This window comes from Anabrus simplex, chromosome 1 (genome assembly GCF_040414725.1).
Source record: "Anabrus simplex isolate iqAnaSimp1 chromosome 1, ASM4041472v1, whole genome shotgun sequence".
Taxonomy (NCBI): domain Eukaryota; kingdom Metazoa; phylum Arthropoda; class Insecta; order Orthoptera; family Tettigoniidae; genus Anabrus; species Anabrus simplex.
The window spans coordinates 1,422,672,924-1,422,691,356 of record NC_090265.1 but is presented as its reverse complement, the minus strand read 5'-3'; the positions used below and the strand labels follow the sequence as shown (position 1 = coordinate 1,422,691,356).

Sequence of the window (18,433 nt, the reverse complement as noted above, 5' to 3'; positions counted from 1 at the left end):
TAACATGTTGTAAACATCTTATACGACATACTTAGTATTGAACAGGTTGAACCTTTCCTCAATTCTTCCATACTAAAGAGTGATGTAAATATGCTATACTATATGTACTATGCTCGTGCTTCATCTCTTAATTATATTTATGCTGTTAATCCCGACCAGTCTATATTGTAGCACATTCATTTAAGTACGGCATTTGTACTATTATCAAACTGTTTCTAGATTCCATGTATTTATTTTAAATGCATTCTGTTTGGCATTGGTTCATGTCCCTAGAGCATCTTTCTTCATCCATTCCACCGAGCGAGTTTGTCTTGCGGTTATTAGGCGCACACAACTGTGAGCTTGCATTCAGGAGATAGTGGGTTCAAACCCCTCTGTCAGCAGCCCTGAAGATGGTTTTCCTATTTTCACACCAGGCAAATGCTGCGGCTGTACTATAATTAAGACCACAGCCACTTCCATCGTACTCCTAGCCCTTTCCTATCATATTGTTGCCATAAGACTTATCCGTGTCGGTGCAATATAAAGTAACTTGTAAAAAAATTCATCCATTTCCTTAACCGAAGCCCTCCGCCTTGCTTGATTTTTGCACCACTCTTCTAGTTTTAATACAGTCCATTACAGAGCTCCTTCATCTCATTCTAGGCCATCCTCTAGGCTTCTTTGCAGTCACTGTATCCATGAATGCTTTGTAATTCTCTTGCTTGGCATTCGAATCATGTGTCCAAAACACTTCAGCGTTGCTATCTCTTCTTGAAGTTTATGAACTCCCACTCTTCTCTTTATTTCCTCTTTTTGTCTTCTGTCTCGTCATGCTTTCCGTGTATGCTCCTCAAAAATCTCATTTTGGCTTCTTGGATCATACTTTGGTTTTGCTTAGTCAGGGTCCAGTCTGCTGAAGCATGGTCAAAGTAAGTCTAAATTAATAGGAGTGTAAAACCTTCATGCACCTCATTGGCACATCCTTGTTCCATGCAGTGTGTTTCACACAGGTAGAATTTGCAGATTGTCGTCTTCTCAAATTAATTTCTCCATGTAACTTCCATCCTATAACAACACGTTGCCAAAATATTTAAAGTTCTTCACTAATACCCCAAGGTGGAGTCCTGCACAGCACAGTACCACTAGTAACAAACATGATAGCATTGCAGTACAGTTAGCCGAGGAGAAAAACTGAAGCACTAAACATCATGTACACAACTCCACGATCATTGCCATTATGTAAATCGTTACATGCTTTATATTTGTTGTAGATATTTCATGGTTTATATCTGTAAGACAATGATTCATAGATTTTTTCTTTTTTACTTATCATAACATGTGTTTAAATTTCATATTGTTGGTCTTTTCTTAAATTACATGAACATAGACTGATACAAACACACAAAAATGACTATTCCACGGATTCTCTATTATGCAAAAAAAAAAAAAAAAAAGGAAAATAAGTTAAGAAGGAAACTGTGATATAAATTAAAATATGCAACACAGTTTGGAATTTTGTAATTCCAGCAGCCATGTATGTATGTATGTATGTATGTATATTGTATCCATGTATACAACCAGTTTTATTTCCTTCCATTTTGTTTCTTTTTAGTTTTCTAAGAAATAATGTCCTCTAGGCCACTATATCAGCATATTCATAAAATAAATGCCTTTTATTCGTACATTTTTCTATTTAAATCCAGTTGACTTCACTATGTTTCTAAGCATTTCTCTTGACTCCTGTGAAATTAATTTCTTGCTTGCAGAATAATTTCCATGATGGAACTTCATTTTAATCTCAAAATATTCCTGAAATTTCCTTAGAATAATACACTTATTCATATCGTCCAGTATAATTGTATTTGCAAGCAGTTTGCCCATTTTACAAAATGATCTAATTTTACTCATTCCACTTTCTTCAAGTTGGCCCTCTCTTCATATTTTACATATTGTTTTCTTATTACAGCCGATAGTCAATGGCACATTGTGTGCATTTGTAAAGGGTATTTACATACCTTCCTTCCTCTCTCGATGGCAAAACTTAATGAGTCGTGTAGCTGTCAGCGAGCATTCAGGAGATAGTGGATCCAAACCCTACTGTTGGCAGCCCTGAAGATGGTTTCCCGTGGTTTACTATTTTCGAAACAGGAAGGCCAGGGTCACTTCCTTCCCACTCGTAGCCCTTCTCCTATTCCATTGTTGCCATAAGATCTATCTGTGTCGGTGCAACGTGAAAGCAAATTGAAAAAAATACCCTTAATGACATTGTAATTGACATGCAGAACTGGTTCATATATTTGTTAGCTTTACGCTCCATCACTAGCACAGTAGAAGCTACGTGACAGCCAACAGTTGAAGTGAACTGGACTATATGGTATTTCTGTGCATTGCACTTGCATCACCGCACTACCTCACATTCTTTTCGTGGATCCAGTCGCCTCAGTGGGGTTATATTCCAAGAGGTTCATTTCCTGTTCTTATCACTCTCTTGGTTGGTTTGTTACCTCTCATCATGATCAAAGTCTTCCTTTACAGAGCACTAACTTTCATTCTTCATTCTAGAAATCAGCTTGTGTTTGTAAGCTACTTCCTCTTCATTGCATATGGATGTCAAAACAGTTGTATAAATTAATTAAAGGCAGTTTTAGTAAAGAAAATCAGTTTTACTGAGGCCTTTTGATATAGATAATTACAGTAGTTGAAAAAAAATGGCTATGCCCTTGAAACTTTCCATTTAAATATTTGATAATTTAAAAAATGTATTAATGAATAATTATTACAGAACTGCATGTTTGTTACAGATTTTGACCATTCTGAAGAGGTTTCCCAAGTTTCCCATGATCTGCTTCTTAGGTAGTAGATGCCAAGCAAGGTAATTTCGGAAATAGGTGAGAAGTTACTATTTCATGTGGACAGAAACTTCAGCAACTTCAATGCTTCATTCACCCTTTATGCTAGTAAAAGGGGTGACATCCTAGGTCAACCATCCTATTCTGGTGAATTTTTTCGAAGGAAAAAAAAAGGAAGAAAAACTTTGTGTTTCATTTGGCAAGTGCTTTGTTGTTGGAACCATTATTAAGGAGATCTTTTGCCTTTTAGGCTGTGTATATTGGCATATATTACCTAAAATCCAAAAGGTTTTTATAATATAGGGCCAGATTTTGTTCCTAACTGTAATTCTGAAGGCTGTTGAATCCCCGTAATTAAACTTAAAAACTTCAGTCACATCACAGAGAAAACAGAAAGTTCCACTGTATTTGTTTTGGTCTCGTGTTTGTTTTTAGGAGTAAAAGGAAAGAATATTAAGTGGATAATGAAGTTTTGACATTTCTAGAATCTGCACCATATCAGTGTTTGTGAGCAAGCACTCTAAACTGGTTTAACAGCAATTGAAGCTCGAGGTGGTGGTAAAAACAGTCTTGTCATTGTAGTGTATAATACAATAGTAAAATAGCATTATAAATTATGTTCTTATTCTCGTGTTTTAATATATTCCATCCATGACTGAAATTTATTTTACTGGTAACAGAGCAAATTGTAAAAAAATACAATTTATAAATTTTATACTCGGTTAAATAGCCCTTTGGTTCTGCTGCAATATCTGGCTCCTGTTAGTTTTCATATAGAAAAATTAGGAAATATTTTCATTATAGATTTGTGCTTTTAGACATTTTGTTGACAATCGTGTGAATAAACTAATCACTTTCCTTTCTCTGGATGCAATTGGATATAGTCTGATATAGATCCTCTCTACTTCACTCTCTCTACCATTCCTCATTGGTTCCATGTTCCAGACTAGATTATATTGTTGTATTCTGTTCTTAAAGTCCATTCACTGTACTCCTGAGTTTTTCTCTGCTCTCTTTCCTTTCATTTTTACTCCTGCAATTTGTTTTGTTATTCAGTCTTCTTAGAATACTTGAAATGCTAAATCAGCTTGATCAGGTATTCTACATTTTATCTATCACTTCTGTTTCTTTCTATATGCCTTCATCTTTAACCTGACACCTCTTCTGTACCATACACTTCAAAGATTGAATTTCTGCTACCTCATTGCAATTGACATCCTCTTGGTCATTGGCCAGATCTTGACCACATATCTGATAGGTACACAATATGATTTTTATATTATTCTTTTCGCATGCATTGGTACATCCCTATGCTGTACTAATTTAGTATACCATGAAATTGATTCTGCCGATGACTTGTGTATCCATTTTTTAATCTTAATCTTCTTATTGTGTGTAACTTCATCTCTCTATTTTTATAATATACAGAGTCTAATCACCATCTTCTATCTGTCCCTCTGCATTGCTGTCCTTTAATCCTCCTTTATTCACTCCAGTCATCTAACCCAGACTCTATTTGCTATTACAAAACAAAAACAAACTTAATACAAGTGTGTTTTTGTAGTTGCCCCATTTCCGGCTTTAATGACATCTTTACTTATTAGTACAGGTGCAGAAACTAAAAACCCGTTTTATTATTGTAAGAGTGCGTAAATAAAGTAATGAATGAAAGAAAGAAAGAAAGAAAGAAAAAAAAAAAAAAAAAAGGAAATATGGTTGAACTGCTTTTTGACAGTAATGAAACTTTACTCAAGGATCTTACTAGTTGAAATGTAACTCTTTACATTACTGGACTAATTAAATAATATGTTCATTGAAGTGTTTATTTTAAATGTATAATGACTAGCATTCAGAAGTTTATGACCTAAAGAAGTACCAAATATGCAAGCAAATCTGACCTAAAAGCGATAAAATACGACATGAATTTTAGGAATAGGTAGCAAGTATTAGAGTATTACAAACATTAAACGTCTTAACTACCAAAACATGATCAGCGATAATATACCAGACATACTTAATCATATTGTACAAACTGACAGAGCGCTCCCATACGTTAAAACTTGCAATATTTATTCAGTATCATGGCCGTGAGGTGCAGTTCTCATTTGGTTTTCCTAATTTAATAGTATTAGCATGCTTTATGGTATCTGTTGGCTTAAGTTAGAAGACGTTGCCTATACTAATTCTATATTTTCAAAGTGCATCTTCATAACAGAAAGGCAAATAACTTCTTCACAATGTTGCCTCGTCTGGGATCAACTGTGTTGTGTATTTAGTTGACGGGACATGTTTCGCCCATTATGTGGGCATCATCAGCCGTACTCTCATGCTTAAAAGATAAAGATCATGATCCTGATTGCTTTAGTCAAAATATTACATAGAGAAATGTAAGTATTATAAAAATATGTGAATTATTGCGAGTTCTTAAATGACAGTTTACACAATTAAAACTTGTTTAAAAATGTTTACAAGAAGAACGAATAATGTTGGTGCGATTTTACACTGATAAATTAAAAACATTTTATAAAAATAGTTCCATCAAATTAGTATAACAAAATGTAAATCTTAACTTTAAGAACCCAACTGTATTGAATAGGTTGATCTTAATAAACTTTTGTAACTTTTTTAAACTAACGTACATTTCAATATGGACCAATCATGAAATTTATAACATGTAATAGTATTAGAGCATTTGAAGCCTAGGGAGTCTCATTTTCACGCCCTTGGTGACCCTTGTCTTGTCTTTCTTCGGTTGATATCTTCATTTCTCGAAGTGTCAGATCCCTTCCATTTTTCTCTCTGATTAGTGTTAATAGAGGACAGTTGCCCAGTTGTACTACCTGTTAAAACAGTAATCACCAACTCCACATAGCCACAGAATTTAGAATTCATTGTTTCTGTAATATTTATTGTTTGTTTTCCAGCAACTTCCTGTACCAGATTTTTCCAAACTTTCACTTTGAGGGATTCTATCCGAGACCTTTTCTGAGTCAATTAGGGTTATCATTAAATTCTTTGATATTCCTGACAATTTTCCATATTTTATCCTTCAATGAAAATGATTTGTATTGTTGATATTCCACATCTGCTACCAAGCTATTTTTATACTTATATTTCTACATTTCCTCCAATCCTTCATTCTTGCATACTTCGTTGTTTTAACTAACATGGAATATAATTTTACCAGGCTGAGTGGCTCAGATGGTTGGGGTGTGGCCTTTTGACCTATAATTACAATATAAATGCTACAGTGAAGTCATAAATACCGTATTTACTCGTCCCCCTGGCTTTTTGAGACAATGAAATTAAAAAAGAAAATCTTGTATACAAGACCCCCAACATAATTCGTCAGAGAAGAGCAACAACGATTCCGCTTCGAAGCAGGTACGAGCCTTACTGCAGCTCCGCTGTCATCGCACAAATTTTTCAATAGTTTAGTCTGTACAACCCGCGCATTGCAAACATCCGTCAAAGTCATGCGGTGCATCTGTGTTTCCTAGTTAAGAAATGTCCACCTCCGTAGCGTAGGCCTGTTGCAGCTCTGATGACGTCACACTAACAGGTGAATAGTTTCGTGTCTGACCCACGTAATGCAAGCACATATCTGTCGTTGTTTTCGTATTAAGAATGTCCGCCAGCGTAATGGTTAGCACATTTTAGCTGCTGTTCCTCAGGGGCCTGAGTTTGGTTCCCGGTACCGTTACTGCCAGAGATTTAAGAATGGCAGGAAGTTTGATATGCAGTAACAATGCATGCAGCCCCTCTCCATTGAGAGTGTGCCAAAAAAGTTGCACCACCTCGGGATGAGGAAACAAGTTTACTTTAGTTAAGCATTATTCACGGTTGTTGCTATTAATACAGCAGGCGAGATCATTAACAAAGTGATATTTTAATATCTCATAACTCGGGCCAGTATATATAATTTTTGGAGAGAAGTAGGTTTAAAATGTGATAAAGACAATCCATTCATAATGATTGTTTTTACTCGGCAACGTACTTAACAAATAATAATTATATTACCTCCACGATTTTCAGAGAGCCAAACAAAACATACTATGCGTTAATAAAAAATGGAGACAACAAACGTATGAAATTAAACATTATGAAAATAAAACGCATTACCGCCACACCTGTAGATATCCATAAATGCGGCAAGTTTTCCTGTTTTTACTTTGTATTCTTTCCGTCATGGAACTTTTACGTTTTGCAGAGAACTTGGCTCTGCGTCATCAGAAGAAAATCTCGACCATTCACAAGACTGCATAAGCCCAAAAGCCTATATCATGTCTATAAGCATGAAATATACTTAAAAATAAAGGTTTGGCTTTTAACAGCCGCAGTGATCCAAAGAATGCTTCAGGTCATTAGTATTACATTCGGAAGTACAACTCGCAACATATGCTAGTTATCAGCTGGTGTGTTAGCACGCTTTCTACAGCACAGCTTTATTCGGAAGGGCTGGCTTCTGCTACACATACACCAACTGGGAATAACAGACACCCTCTCCAGAAACCATTCGCAAATAGATTCTCATTTTTTGGACTCTATAGTCAGGAACAAAACTATTTTTTAAAGTTTCAAAAAGACGCAATCTTAAATACTCTTGATGGCAGTGCTTGGCTGACGAGAAGGCAGTGATGATGACTTCATTTGGAATGGCGACGTGCCAGTAGCAGGGAAGTTGGCAGCACAAGACGATGATAATTCAAATGAAAGCAGTGATCAGGTTTACTGTGTGGTAGGCCTACTGCTCAATTGACAGAGACAAATGTCTGGCCGTTGAGTTCTTTTGATTAATATTGCATAATGCGATAATAAGATGCCCTTTTCCCCCTTCTCTTCGGGGTCGAGTATGAAGCGAGACGAATTTTTGTAGTGAGTTTTTACTACCAAATAACATGATGAAAGAGTAACTAAAACTGACTATATTTATTTTATGTGTAGGCCTAAAAGACGTGTTCACCATTTATTGCTTTTTTAAATTTAGAAATACTGCCTTCCAATGAAAATAGCCAGTAAAACTCTGAATACATTCACAAGTTTGTTAAAGAACAGCGTAGAATGTGTACATGTACAATTTATAGGTCTTTATAGCCTAGAAGTCGTGTGTTCCCTGCACAAAATTTGAAGTTATCGCATATTGGACACCCCTTTACTTTTGTATGGCTTTACAAGTGGATAAAAAAGGGGTCTATTACACGAGTAAATACGGTACATATTAAGCATTGCTTTAGATTTAAACAAGTAACATTGACACTCTCACTCCGTTTCTCTCAGATTCTGATAGAACTTCCGGAATTGGAGTGGGATGAATTCGCACATATCCAATAAATCCCTCTTCTTTGCTTTCTTTATAGCAATACCTTCATTATACAGTTGACACAGACCTGCGGGAAGTGGTTGTAGTTGGTATCTTCTTTTGTAGGTTCGAAGTATCTCGTAAGTGAACCAAGGCTGAAGAATATCGTGACTGACTCGAGCTTGAAGTCTATTGGGTTCCTCTTCTGAAAACTGTAACCATTGGTACAAGGTGATTTTAAATTTAAGGTCTCTTTTAAGCATGTCTTCTATGACTGATAGATCAACAAAGTCCTCTGCTTCCATGTAGTATGCAGAAAGTCCAGGACTTGCATTAACGATGACTTCCACCCACTCTTTACGGTGATAAAATTTGCCTTCTTCTCTGTATTACTGGAAAATATCTTATCACAGCGAAGAAAGTTGTTTCCAGTAACCAAGAACTTTTGATCAATGGTTATAAAATATTTCTTCCTAATTAGGTAATGATAGAGAACTATGCTTTGCCAGTTATTGCTTCGACCAGTGCAATAGTCAGACCAAACTATCAATCTCTTCTTTTCACCAGGTATTAGTGGTTCAAAATGCAGTTTTACCTACTTTAGAATGCATGATGTAACTTCTGAAGACCTCCTCTTTCTCACTGACACATTCCATATGAAGAAAAACACTCTTATCTGCTCCCATGTTGTGAATGCCCTGATTCTAGGTAGACAACTGTCTTTGATAGAACGCGGATAAATGGTGAAGCGTAGGGCAAAACAGTATCTGCTGCATATCTGTACATAATACCACATACTGAGAGTTGCTCTTTGGAATTTCACTATAATCATGAAGAGCACTGTAGGTACAGTCTGTTTTCATATGATGAAGCTTACTCTGTACACTTATATTCTCCTGTGTCAGCTGCTACAAGTTGGACATATAGTTCATCACAATATGAGTAAGTATTTGAACGCGGTGCTCAAAATCTTAATTTAAATTCACTTCTGAATATATCTCTGTATGTGCTACGTGAACACTTTACATTAGGATTGCTTTCTTTAAAAATATCATACAGTTTTTCTACACAAAGTTCTGAACTTAAATAAAGCCCCTCTGAGACAGACCTAGAATAATGACTATCTTGAGCAGATATAGAATTAATATGGTCCGTTACAAGTTGCTTAACATTATAGGTAACCGCATTGGGACGATTAAAATGCCTCCCTCTCTTCCCGCTCTTAACAGAAACATCAAGGTTATTTTCATCTGAAGTGTTTGCACTCGACAAGAAGAAATTTGGAATGCATCAAGTAGTGTTTTCTTACACGTATGTTTTGCCATTCACTCAAAGTTTGTGTTTACAAGTTGCCTGTCTCCTTGATATTTCTTCCTCAATATCACTGCGTTTTACTTCCTGCAGCGTTATACATCCTACTTAAGAACTGGACGCTGTTTATCATATGTTGGTAGAAGTTCCAAAACATCATCATCTTCATATCTGGTGAAACCTCTAAACATTGATATTGGCAGTGGCATACATTAACCTAAAAATAATATTTTTAAATTAACTTTAAAAAATAATCATCATTCCTGTACACTGGATGCAACTTGAGTTAAATATGTTTTACTGAAATATGTCACTGAACATTGCTAATGATTATGAACATAGATATAACTATGAAAACAACTTACAGTACACTTTAAGGTTAGATAACTATTCCACTCACCTGTTGTTATGCACATTTTCCTGGCACAAGAAGTCCTTTTCTGTTCTTGTGGGGCTCCCCAGCATTCCTCAGTGCTTTATTTGTATCTTTCCATTCAGATATGCATACCTGCCAACTTTCCCAATTTAGGCGGGAGACTCACGATTTTCAACATTTTTCCCGCCTCTCTATTATTCTATTATTTCTCCCGATTTTAGCCCCGGTTTTAGCTTATTTTTTGTGAACTTCAAACATTTGTTTTCAAATCCCACCATTTCAACTTTGTACGCCAGTGACTGGAAGTCCTTCGCTCATTGGCCGCTTTAAAATGAAATATCGGCATTTATTAATACAAGAAATGCATCCGAATGTGCGATGTTTATTAAACCTGTATAACATGACGCATATTTCGATTGTCAGTCTCTTGTTCTCGTATGCTATGTTCGTGTTCGTTCACATCAGTCTCGTCGATTCTAGAGACTAGTCGCTAGAGTTGGAGTCTTTTTTAGTACAATAATTTTGTGACAGAATTTGAAAAATAGCGGCTAGTGACTTTTCTAGAGATTTTAGGAGCCCTTTGGAGACAATCCTGGCGAATATTAATTTATTACTTGATAAAAATAGCATTGCGCTTCGCATAATCGGACGGGCGCTTGATGCAATATATTAATCTTTGCATTCGCTAATAATGGCATCTAAGTGCATGACTCACGTGTGGAGCATGAGTTCATACTATTTTCGGAAGGCTTATCTGAGACCAATCATTTTACTCACATACCATATAATCTCGGAATACACCCGCCACCGAATAAGACCCACACCCTTATTTTGAAAGAACAAAATTTTTAAAAAAAGTGAAGTCAAACTTATTTACAATCTTTACTAACACACATCAAATGATTAGAAAATACAAATAAAAGTAAACAAACATTTCCAGAAAATCCAGCAAGTTCATTCATCATTATCATCATCATCATTACCAACTTTGGAACTTTCATCACCATCACCTTCCCTCAAAATGTCGTCATCACTGCCATCCATAGCGTTAGAAATGCTGCATTTCCTGAAGCTCTTCCGTATGAGGTCTCCAGGGATAAGATTCCATGCCGTCAAAATCCACGAACACAGCAGTTGAACTTCCGGGCGCTGAATGCGACCAGTTGGCATCAGTGTGTGATTATCAGCCGCCATCCATTCTGTATAAAGCTGTTTCAAGGCTGTTTTAAATGGATGGTTCACGCAGACATCCAGCTGCTGTAGCATAGACGTCATCCCGCCCGGAATGACTGCAAGGTCGGTTTTCCCATCCTTGATATGTTTCTTCACAGTGTCTGTTGTGTGGCCGCGGCAACTGTTGAGAACAAGCAAGCTCTTTTGTCCCACTAATGCACCAGGGCGACGTTACCAGACACGCTTTACCTAGTCTTCCACAAGTGAACTGTCCATCCACTCGGAGTTCTAAGATCTGACGATAACACCGGCGGGTAGATTTTTAGGAAGCGTCTTTCGCTTGAGAACAATGTACGGCGGCACTTTGGTTCCATCGGCGAGAATACACAACATTACCGTACACTGTTGTGTTTCATTACCACCTGTTGTAATGGTAACACTTTTCGCACCCTTAACATTCACAGTCCTGTCCACTGGCATTTCAGAGTAGACTGGCGTCTGATCTGCATTGCCATTTTGGGAAAGCAAATATGCATTTTCCTTCTGCAACCGAATTATGTGATGCTGAAACGACAATAACTTCTCATTGTAGGCACCAGGAAGACGCTGTGAAATTGTACACTCAACCCATTTCTTTTATAAAAATTACAAACCCATCCTCGGCTTGCCTTAAACCCTTCCATCGCAAGTTCCTTTGCGATCTCTAATGCCTTTAACTGACACATTTCGGTTGACACACCATATCCCAATTCCTGCCTTTCTGTCACATATTTGTAAAGTTTTTCTTTCTTCCAATTTCTGGAAACTGTACACTCATTTCACAAAAAGCTCTACAATCACCACTACATGTTAATAGCACATTTTTCTTCTTTCTCCAATCGCGAATACACGACTCGTCAATATCGCATTTTCTACCAGCGGCACGATTTCCAATAATTTCGGCATCCCGAACCACTTTCAGTTTCTCACTCGCAGTAAAAGATAGCAAACGCTTTGTGAAATTCATGTTGATACTCCGAGAACTGCGTAAGACTGATGCCAAGCGCGGAAGTAGCATGTGCTGAGAGCGGAGAGAGCATTGTTGCCAAGCCGCGCCGGCGGTGATGCCCAATTTACGCGCATTCGGAAAGATAAATTTCCCAAAATTTTAAATAAGACCCGCACCCAATTTTGGAAGTGATATTTTCGAAAAAAAACAGTGCGGGTGGTACTCGAGATTATATGGTACTTCCTGTGAGGGAATAGAGATGCGTGTTTTTAAGCCTTGTAGCCTCTTACAGCAACAGTCAGGTTTTGAGATAAGTGTTATAATATGTACCATAGTACTCCTGTATTGTGCAAGACGTGTAAAATAAGCAGTTTTGACCAATTGTATCTCCTGATTTTTATTTCAAAATTGCCTGATTGTTTTTGTTTTGTAAAGTTGGCAGGTATGGATATGTTAATCCTACATTTTCTACCTTTGTTTAATAGTTTTTCAGCACTGTTGTTAAGAACTTACTCGTGTTGAGCCGCCATTTTCTTACGGATCAGTTTTCGCCGGGATGCCAACATTGAAAATTAAAACTCTGCTTTCAAAGACATTTATGTTGTTTTATGTTCACGAAACCATGATTGCATTTGTATGGATCACTATTCCACTGACAGCTCAACTTTTGATGTTTTGTGGCGTAGATCTTTATTCGGGATAACCATTCAATTATTCCTACTTCACATTTGGGCAGTTGGTCTCTAATTTGTATCTAGTATACAGACCTCTTTTCTGGCTTTTTAAATTCCCAAACTTTTATATCTTGTATTTATTATTTTTACAGTTTTGTTTCCTAAAGTGGCTACTAGAAACCTGTGGTCACTACCTAGACTTTCTCCTGGCATCACTTTCACATCTCTAATAAATGTTCCAGCCTCTTTGTCTGCAATAAGTTATTCAATAAGAGATTTCTGCTCTCCATTCCAGCTGTACCTTGTGATCTTACAGCTCAGCGGCTTTTTTGAACCAGATGTGGTTTCTATTTCTATATCCATGAGGACTGATCACTGCCTCATACCCTGTCTTTACAGTTCCCACCTGAACATTTGTCTCCCATAACAAGAGCATTATCTTGTTCAATGTGGTCCTCTAATTCTTGAAGAAAGTTATCTGTCTCTTCTTGACAGTAATAGTCATTAATAGTCAATGTTAATTGTCATTAACATTAACAATAACTGAAAAAAAAAAGTATGTTACCAGTGCAATCGCACGAAAAACAATCACTTTCTCTTCTTCAAAGGTGAAAACTGTTTGGCCACCTGACTTACCGGCAAGTTTTCCATGCAATTTTTACCATAACGTTTTCCTGTGGATTCTGTATTTCTCTGCCTCTTGACGAATCAAAGCTTTTTTCTCTTTGATTTCATCCAGTGTAATGTCTAACTGATCATTTGTCCTGTATTGGTAATTTCATCCACCAATCTTCATTTTATATATCCATCACATTAAAGAGAAAACGGAATCAGTACTGGTAACAAATTGTTTAATAAATTTTTCTTATTTTTTGTGAATTTTTTTGTGAAAACCACAGGATTCAAAATATCCACTTATCTTTTGACTAGAGTTCATGCCGGAAGCTGTACATAAAAGAGCAGGAATGACATCTAATTGTAAACAAGCTGTTCACGTCAATGTGAAGGAATGAATAAATATGGGAATCTTCAACTAAAACAAAGCATTGGTGTAGTCCTCATTCTTATATTTGACACCAGGTGACACTGGGAGGTCACTTAGCTGAAATAATGTCATTGTCACATTCTCACACCACCAATCACATTCTCACCCCATTTTATGGTAAATGATACTCATAACACTGGCTTAATTCATTGCTCAGGACAGTGATAAATATTTCCATCTTTTGGCTTTTGTCGTGTGTCATTTTATTGACTTTAACTATCAGTAAGTTTGTAATACATTTGGATTTCCATGATAATTACCATCATTACATGTGTTCTCTAGAGTTTGAATAAACATGTCCATTATTCATGTATGGAACAGACATTTAACGTACTCTATTAGACATGAGATATACATGAATGTAATCAAACTTTAAAATTAAGCCATGTATAGAGAGAGAGACATGCAAAGGAGCACAAAATAGGGCAAAGACAATTGCAGGTCAGTGTAGGAAGAGGGGACAAGGATAAAAGCGAAAACACAAAATGACAAGGACAAACTCATCTTCAAATAGGTAGGCTCTCCCTTCATCAGCCCCAGTTCTCCTACATCTCTTTTCAGCCCCCAACAAACATGTTTTTGTTTCCCAACTTCATCAGGAGGGTGGGCTTCAACAATCATTGAGGGACCATCTCGACAGGTCCTCAGTCATGATGTGGGAATGTAGGATAAGAAGAGAGCCGAATAAATACAAGAAAAGGGAACATAAATATATGTGGTAAAAGCTTTGGAACACAGGACAAACACAAACTGAGAAAAATATTCCAACGGGATAATGTATAGTAAGTATTTGGAAGGGAACAGCCAAGTGTCAAATCAAGTAATATATTTTAAAAAACATAAAAAGGGACATACAGTAGGACAAACACAAGGCAAGTCAGTGTAGGAAGAGGGAGTGAAAGAAAGAGGAGCCAAGAACAAACATGAAAACACAAAAAGGCAAGTCAGTGTAGGAAGAGGGAGCGATAGAAAGAGGAGCCAAGGACAAACATGAAAACACAAAGAGACTGAGATAATCTCCATATCTTTGATATACTGTATATACTCCATCTTCCTACACTGACTTACCATTATGTTCATCCTAGTATGTGTTCCTTTTCATGTCCCTCTCTTTGTATACTAGGTATCTCACCTAAGAGTCGTCAGGTGCCTTTTCTCCAGTGTTCGGAAGATATTTTCAATTTTTTTTTTTTTTTTAATTTGTAGGTAGAGTTGGCCCAAACAAAAACTGCTCATCCTGTACGTCATGCGATGTCCAGTGTTGATGGAAAACGTTTAGATTCTCAATGCTAACTAAATTTTGTTTAGTGTCATTTTATGTGCCCAGTCGACAGAGCAGTCTCAAATGAGTCTAATATGATATTCCATTTAAATTGATGATGACAATAAATATTCCGTGGTTGTGCTGCCTTGTGCACCATTCTGCCTCCATGCTACTGTCATACAGCAGCCTCATTCAGCTGCTGCTGGAAATATTAACTGTTCCTCTTATTTGTAATTGTGAGAATTTTCTGCCTTTCAGTACATTTTTATTATTGTTTCCCCATATCTAGGATAAACACATAATAGAAGTACACTAATTAGGACATGTTTTGTTTCTTGTTTGAGACCTCCTCAGCTATAACAACAGTATATATATAGCTAAAAAAAAAAAAAAAAATCAGACAAGTTTAAAAATAATATAGAAACTCCTTTAAAGATTTTTAAAATGTGTGTATCACTCTTTATATCTGATATTAGCCTCTTAAAGTTACATGTTCACTTCCTATTGTTATATTATGCTGGTATTTTTATTTACTTACAAACTTCTTTGAATTGTTTATTGGTAAAAAGGTATCTCTCTGCTGGGGAAGCTCCTCTCAACCGCAGCTGAGGTATAATGCGGATGTATTGTCTGTTGGCCAGTGTGATGTCCATATATGTACACTGCCTGATAAAAAAAGTTAAGCAACCAGAAAAAGTGGTTGAAAGTGAATTAAACTACATATGGTGAAAGACCCTGTGCCTTTATTGAACTGATTACAAGATGGGATGAAAGAGACAAGGCCGTTGGCAGTTACAGGTGGAATGTAGGCACCAGGTCAGTAGGGTGTGTCCCCCCCTCCATCAACCGGCCGCAATGCATGCCGTTATGCTGTTCAGAATGGTGTCAAACAGCCTTTGGGTCCTCTCCTAAGGCAACTTCATCCACAGTTGTTGCAGCTGTCCCTCCAGATCCCGCAGTTTGGTACTGGGACGGAGTCCCCTTCCAATGTCATCCCACACGTGTTCAATGATGATCTTGCTGGCCACGGGAGGACCTCAACATGCAGTCCATAGACACCACACATGCTTTGTGTAGACATGCATTATCTTGTTGGAACACTGTCCCTGGGTGCTGTGACATTAGGGGTAGGACATACGAACACATGTCTGTAACTTATTGCTGTGCTGTCAAAATCTGTTGAAGCACTATTAGAAGTGACCTGAACGCATATCCTATGATGGCAGGGATTACGCCTGTGTGTCTTCTCACAGTATTGACAGGATCTGCCCTCGACATCGCCAAACCCACACACGATGGTCATCAGAGGTTATGGAGAAGCAGGACTCATCACTGAACATGATGCGACGCCAGTCGTCCTCTGTCCATGCCTCCTGGGCAAGGCAACACTCCAAACGCAGGCGTTGGTCAATGGCAACTGATGCATGGGGTGATATGACTCCAATCCGGCGGATGTGAGTCATCGAGACACTGTGCAAGAACTCACAGAATGTTGTAGACTCCCCAGTACATGTTCGCGCGGTTGGCGGGTGTCAAAGTTACGGGATCCCGCAATGCTTGGCACACCATACGACGTTCTTCCCTCGGGGTAGTGTTCCTTGGTCGACCCGAACCTGCACAAAGTGATTCGATGCCCTCGTGTACCCATTGTGTCCAACTTTGGGCCACTGTGATATCTGAATGGCCCACATGCCTGGCAATTCCACGATACGACCAACCAGCCTCATGCATTCCCACAATGTGGCCTATGTAAAATTCTGTCAGTTGGTGGATAGGCTGTCTTAACGCGTCTGCGAGGCATCGCAGATGCTTCGTACTGTACGTAGTCCTCTCTGCATGTGTTGCTTAACTGTCTGACTCACAACAGGACGGTGCCATCGCTAATGCACTGGTGGGCATTCCTACATGCGTATGTACTCAGCCCAAAGGCTGGTTGGATCCTCAACAGCTCCGTCAGGTGTCTTAGATGACCTAAGTGTTACTGAAGAGGTGTACTTGTCAAAATCTAGTTAATTATACAGTCATATTTGCTAGAGCAAGTTTATCTCTTGCTTCCTGGAAGGTGGTTATAAAACTAATTTTCAGTTACCTTAATTTTCAAATCTTCAGCAAGAGAATCATAACAATATTGTGTGATTTTAATATCATTTTACAAAGTGTAATTTTATCAGCTACACACATTCAGTTTTGTTTTAATGATTTACTTGTGAGTGACAAATGGGTTGGAAAGGTTCAGTTCTCTCTCTTGTCAGTAGTGAATGATAGAGACCTCTTGGTCACTAGTTCGAAATAATACACTTTCATGTATGTCTGTCTTTTGTGTGTTATTTTTCATTTGTTCTAAAGCTCCTCCTCTACTCCCTTTTTTTATGCTTTTGTCTGATCAGCCAAAATGTAATGTGTGTCAAATTCGTGCAACATGGCACCACGTTCCCTAAAGGCATTTACAGAATTAAGGGATGAGATGATAATGTGAAGAATGTTTTTGTAATCAGCAAATATTATTCAGTTTTAATCATACTCTTAATTGACCTACAACAAATTTTGGGCTCTGAGCCAAAGATTTCTCAAGCCCATAAAATTAATGAACATCAGCATTATAAAATACAGTAAAGCCTTGGATTGAGAGCATAATTTGTTCTGTAATCATGCTTGTAATCCAGAGCACTTGCATATTAAAGTGAACTTTCCCATAAAAAATAATTGAAAAGCAGATGATTCGTTCCACAACCCAAAAATATGAATCAGTATGAAATAATTCACACAAGAAGCAACTTTTCTACATCTTCTAGAACATGTGGTCATTGCCTGGATACTCTCTGCTTTAATCTTGTGCAATTACTTGATGTAAACTTTGTGTAAAATCTTGCGATTTCAGGAACACACACATACCTTGTGCGTACTTCTTGATGATTTCCTTCTTTAATTTCACTGTAATCATCTCCTTCTTACTGCCTTCCTCTTGAATATTTTTCTTCACAGGAACCATTGCTGTAGGCTGCTAATTAACAGTCACTACACTTGAAGACACTTTATGCACACACATGATTACAATGCTACAGTATACAGTAGATATGTATATGTTCGTATGTATGTTGACTATATGAGTGAGGCACAGTGATGCTCAGCAGACAGATCAGTACTAATAGTAGTGCAGGGCATATCTTGTTAGTATGAGTAGATGAAAACATTCAAGCTAATCATCATCATCTTGATCTTTAATAGTTTCCAGCTTTCGGCTGGGCAAAGTTTTATGACCGCATGCCCTTGCTGATGTCAACCCTCCTTGGGAACTGGTAATGATAGTATTTTTCCCTTGTTTCAGTTGAGGCTGTTACAAAATATTCTGAAACAGTTGCAGTGTGTACTGAATTAAGAACCTGTTGGGTTCAGGTGTATTTGAAGGTGCTCAAATACGTCAGCCTGTTATCAGCAGATTCACTGGCATGTAAAATTCACTGGCATGTAAAAG

At 37.5% G+C, this 18,433-nt stretch overlaps 1 protein-coding gene across 6 annotated transcripts in view; it reads left to right on the top strand.

The window, feature by feature from the left end:
• Positions 1 to 4,542, top strand: part of LOC136858385 (E3 ubiquitin-protein ligase Arkadia) — a 321,712-nt gene extending 317,170 nt beyond the window's left edge. For all 6 annotated transcript variants that reach the window (XM_067137889.2, XM_067137892.2, XM_067137888.2 and 3 more), the window contains one exon: positions 2,784 to 4,542. The gene's annotated coding sequence lies outside the window, so the exon portion shown is untranslated. The remainder of the gene's footprint in view (positions 1 to 2,783) is intronic.
• The last annotated feature ends 13,891 nt before the right edge of the window (positions 4,543 to 18,433 follow it).